Consider the following 5,188-nt stretch of genomic DNA (forward strand, 5'->3'; position numbering starts at 1 on the left):
CTCCCCAATAAAAGCCCCTCACCATCTCAGTTAGTTCATCACATATTGAAAAAGGAAGTTTAAAGACCCCCATAACATATACCGGTAGTGCTTCAGCAACTGATTTGATAAGCACTTCTCTGCCCGACTGGGGGAGATGACCATCACCCCACTGTATTAGCCTCTTCATAAGTTGTGTCAGCAGGTTTTGGAATCTTACTTTTGACATCCTGCCATTCGGAGTTGGAAGACCGAGATATTTCTCTTCAAAACTATAGTTTTTTATGTTTAACACCTCTCGAACATCATCGTGTGAGTTGACTGCACATGCATCTCCAAACATAATAGAACATTTATCATAATTCAGATGCCGACATGTAGCCTTTGCATAGAGATCAAGACAAGATTTAATCTCTTCGGCCTCCTCACGAGAAGCTTCAAAAAACAGAAGTGTATCATCCGCAAAAAGGAGATGCGAGATACCCAGTGCGCATCTACAAATCTTTACTGGAGTAATCCTGCCCAGCTCAACTTTGCGTTTCAAAATGGAGGACAGTCTATCAGCAACGAACAAGAACAAGAACGGGGACAATGGATCACCTTGCTGAAGTCCACATGTTGGAGCAAATGAATCCAAGAGGGTTCCATTGAATCTCACAGAATATCTCACCGACGTGACACAAGTCATAATCCAGTCAATCCATTGGCGGGAAAAACCCATCTTTTGCATCACTTGCTTCAAGAAATTCCAATCCACCCGATCATACGCCTTTGATAGATCCAGTTTATAAGCACAAAAGCTTTTGGACGGGTCTTTCCCTTGTTTGATATAATGAATACATTCAAAGCAATGAGGGCATTGTCAGTGATCATCCTACCATATGTAAATGCACTTTGCTCAGGGGAAATGATGTCATCTAAAAGAGGACTTAACCTGTTAACCAAGCACTTGGAAACCACTTTATAAACTACACAAGCTGATCAGATGATATTGAGATAATTTTGTTGGGTTGGCCACTTTCGGAATTAGAACTATGGTAGTGTCATTTACCCCTTCTGGCATAATTCCCGTCCTAAAAAACTCTTTGACTGCTCGAATGATATTATCCTTCAGGACCTCCCAAATTGCATTGGAATAATCTCGCGGGAAACCCATCGGGGCCTGGGGCTTTTAAGGGCCCAATCTGAAAGAGAGCATCCGAGATCTCTTTATCTGAAAACTCACCACAAAGTTTAAATTATCATCATCAGAAATTACTGAATCATAAAGATCCACCACACCTGAGGCATCCAAACCAGGATCCATGGTAAAGATTTTCTGAAAATATGAGGTGACCATATGGCCCATGGCCTGATTATCAGTTATCACATTACCAACATCACCATGAAGTTCTCGCACAGTATTCTTCCTTTCCCTCTAGACTGCCTTGCTTTGACAAAAAATCGTGTTTCTATCCCCCTCTTTTAGCCATGTGATCCGAGATCTTTGTAGCCATATCATTTCTTATTTATAGAGCATTTCACTAAGTCTGTCGGAAGCTTCACTTATTTCTTTCCTATCAGCATTCATGTTCATCAACTCTTCAAGTCTAGTACGTTTTTTGTTTATTTCCTTTGTGATGTTACCAAATTTCTTATTACTCCATGATTTGAGGGAAGACATGGTTGATCTAAGTGCAACATTAACCTGACCAAGATTCTCCATACTTTCAAAGGTGCTCCAGGCCTGTTTAATGATATCGGGCAAGCCAGCATCCCGCTCCTAGAAGATTACATATCTCCGTGACTTTGCAGTTGTCCGTAGTTGTTCCGCTGCACCCCGCACTAGCAAAGGGACATGGTCCAAGCTGGGTGACGCCAAATGTTGCACTAAGGTAAACGGAAACATGTTCCTCCACGGGTTTGTGGCCACCGCGTGGTCGAGTCGAACTCGTACATTTGCAGATCTCGCTCTCATATTATCATACGTATATGGAACTCCAGTGAAGCCTAGATCAACCAATTCACATGTCATAAGTACATACCTGAATGTTGCCATTTGAGCTTCAGGTCTAGGAGTTAGCGACAAATGCTCAAAACCCCAAAGTGCCTCATTGAAATCGCCAACAACGAGCCATGGAAACTCTGAAACTTGTTTAAGATTTTGCATAATTGTCCACATCAAGTGTCGATCTTCCACTCTAGGCTCTCCATATACTGCCGTTAGTCTCCATTGCTCGGTACCATCCGGGCCAGTGACAACATCAATGAACTGATCTCCTTTGTCAAGCACTGTAACTTGATATGGTTCATGCCAAAATAAGGCCAAACCACCGCTAATACCATTGCTATCAACACCTTCAAAACCTTTAAGGTCAAGGTGGACTCATATCCTCTTCATCCGACTCGCTTTCTGACATGTTTCACACAAAAAAACGAGCATGGGGGAATGCAACTTTACCATAGCCGCGAGATCATGAACTGTCCGGGGGTTCCCCGCCCCCGGCAGTCCCAACTTAAGAGATTCATTGTCTCTGGCGGCCCTCCGACGAGGAGGCCGCCAAAACATTAACCGAAGTACTATCCATTGCCGCTCAATCTTTACCTCTCAACTTTTTCCTATTCACATTTTTTGAGGTGTGCCATCCACCCCTACACTCACTAGTTCCTCATCTGCACCTTCAAACTGCTCAACAATGTCAGCTATGTTGCCTACTGGTACAATGGCCCCTCTAGAGCTAGTAGGTTTTGTGGAAGGCATCTCATGAGTTGCAGAATTCTCAGCTGTTGTTTTCCCTAGCACATTCATGTCCACTGTAGTGCCTTCCTGGACAACATTCTTATTAGTAGCAGAATTCTTTTGTTCAATCTCCATAGGATTATTTGCATTAAATCTCCAACTTTTCACCAAGAGTTGTCCCATGGAAGCATCAACTCTCTCCGGATCCCCCTCTGGATTAAAAGCATCATTATATGTCCACTTTTCATATTATGTACCAGATCTACCGGCTCCTCGCCCTCTGCCAAAGCTACCGCTAGGGTCTGCGTCAAAATCACCTTGGCCACCCCGGCCATTGCCCCGACTTGAACCGCGTCCTCTTCCACCACGTCCTCTCCTTGGGGCCATAATGAAGGATCCCCATTCCATCTTATCAACGGCGTGTTCCCCAATGCCGCACACTTCATGCCACTGACCCAACAAGCCACACATGTAGCAAAATACCAGCAACTTTTCAAACTTGACTTGATAGAATTCAGTCTCTCTCGCCTTTGTAAAACCGAAAAATCTAGTCAATTTCTTGTTGACATCTAGCTTAACTCTAGCTCTGATGAACTCACCAACAAATCCATTAGTAAGAACGATCTGAAGGTCCATCACCTCTCCAACTCTTACTTCCATGCTTTTCACAAATTGCTCCCTTTTTAGAACCATGTTAGGGAGCTTATAAATCTGACACCATGTCTCGATCTTGTCAAGTTTCACTATTTCAGGGTTCTTGTGTTGGGTAACGTAGCATGCAATTTCAAAAAAATCTTACAATCACGCAAGATCTATTTAGGAGATGCATAGCAACGAGAGGGGGAGAGTGTGTCCACGTACCCTCGTATACCAAAAGCGGAAGCGTTAGTTTAACGCGGTTGATGTAGTCAAACGTCTTCTCGATTCAACCGATCAAGTACCAAATGTACGTCACCTCCGAGTTCAGCACACGTTCATCTTGATGACGTCCCTCGAACCGTTGATCTAGCAAAGTGTCGAGGGAGAGTTTTGCCAGCATGACGGCATGGTGACGGCGATGGTGAAGTGATCCACGCAGGGCTTCGCCTAAGCACTACGACAATATGACCGGAGGAGTAAATGGTGGAGGGGGGCACCACACATGGCTAAGAACAATTGATGTGTCTTAGAGGTGCCCCCTGTCATGGTTCTAAGTCTGATAGTAGAATAGGGGGTAGGAATGTAGAGGAAAGATCCTAGCTACAGTGATATTGTGCATGCAAGATGTACGAGTTCAGGCCCTTCGCAGAGGAAGTAACAGCCCTACGTCTCGGTGCCCGGACGCTCGGTTGGTTGGATTATGCATGAAGTTACAGGGGGTGCGAACCCTTGTCCCAGTGGAGGGGGTGGCTTATATAGAGTACGACGGGACCCCAGTTAGCCCATGTTACAAAGAGTTCAATGTACATAAAGGAGAGACGTTACTGGTAACGCCAGCAATAAAGTCATATAACTGATCATTAATACTACAGAGTGAATGCCTAACCATTGCTATCCGGGGTGACTTTAGTCCTTCTGTACTCCGAGTGGTTTCTTGTACGGTCGAGTGATGATATACTGGTCGAATGGAATTGGGATATCCGAGTGGAGATGTTGGTCGAGTGGGCATGCACTCAGGTGATTCCAATCGGTTGAACTTGCTGTCCTTTGATTGTCCATGAAGGTAGGGCAGTGTCCTTGGGAGGGGTGCTTAGACCAGGTCTATTGCCCTACCCTAGGTACATGGCATCATCATTATACCCCGAATGGTTCTGGGTTCGAGTGGAAATGGAGTTGAAGATGGTTCCGACCCAATCTTCATGCCGCGTAAGCACTTTACTGGATTGATGAACCATGCAACAACTTCAACTTCATTTTCAGTCGCCTTGAGCCATTCATAGGTTGTCTAGTGAATTTCTGCTGATAAGCTTTGACTGCTGATGTTGCATAAAATATTCGGCATGATTGACTGCTCTGCCGTTTCCGGATCTCGCGGGATTCGAAATTTGGGGAAGAGTGCGAGGCGGAGAGGGCCGTAGTAATCGGAGCAGATTAGGCAGGGGCGCCTTGGTCCCCGCACCACCTTTTTCGCCACGTACTACGCGCACGCCCGTTGCGGGATTTGACAGGATCGTCTGGGTCCACAAGTCAGTCACTTGGGGAATGGGGCCATATAAGGTGTCGGAGCCGATGCTTTTGCACTGTGCGCCCCATTCCCCCTTCTTCCTCTGCTCCCCATTACTTCTGCCTCTGCTCTCGGCGCCGCCTCCCAGCCCGAGCTCGATCCGCCGCAATGGGGAAGGACAAGACCGCTGCTCTGGAGCGCGCGAAGAAGGCAACAGCGAGAGCGAAGGGGAAGAAGACGAGCCGGGGCGGGTCGTCATCAAGATTTGCTTTGCCGCCTGGCTGGATTCAGGGCGACTGGATCCGGTCGACGATCCAGAAAGAATATATGGAGGATCTGGTTTACGG

Source organism: Triticum dicoccoides, chromosome 1A (assembly GCF_002162155.2).
Source record: "Triticum dicoccoides isolate Atlit2015 ecotype Zavitan chromosome 1A, WEW_v2.0, whole genome shotgun sequence".
Taxonomy (NCBI): domain Eukaryota; kingdom Viridiplantae; phylum Streptophyta; class Magnoliopsida; order Poales; family Poaceae; genus Triticum; species Triticum dicoccoides.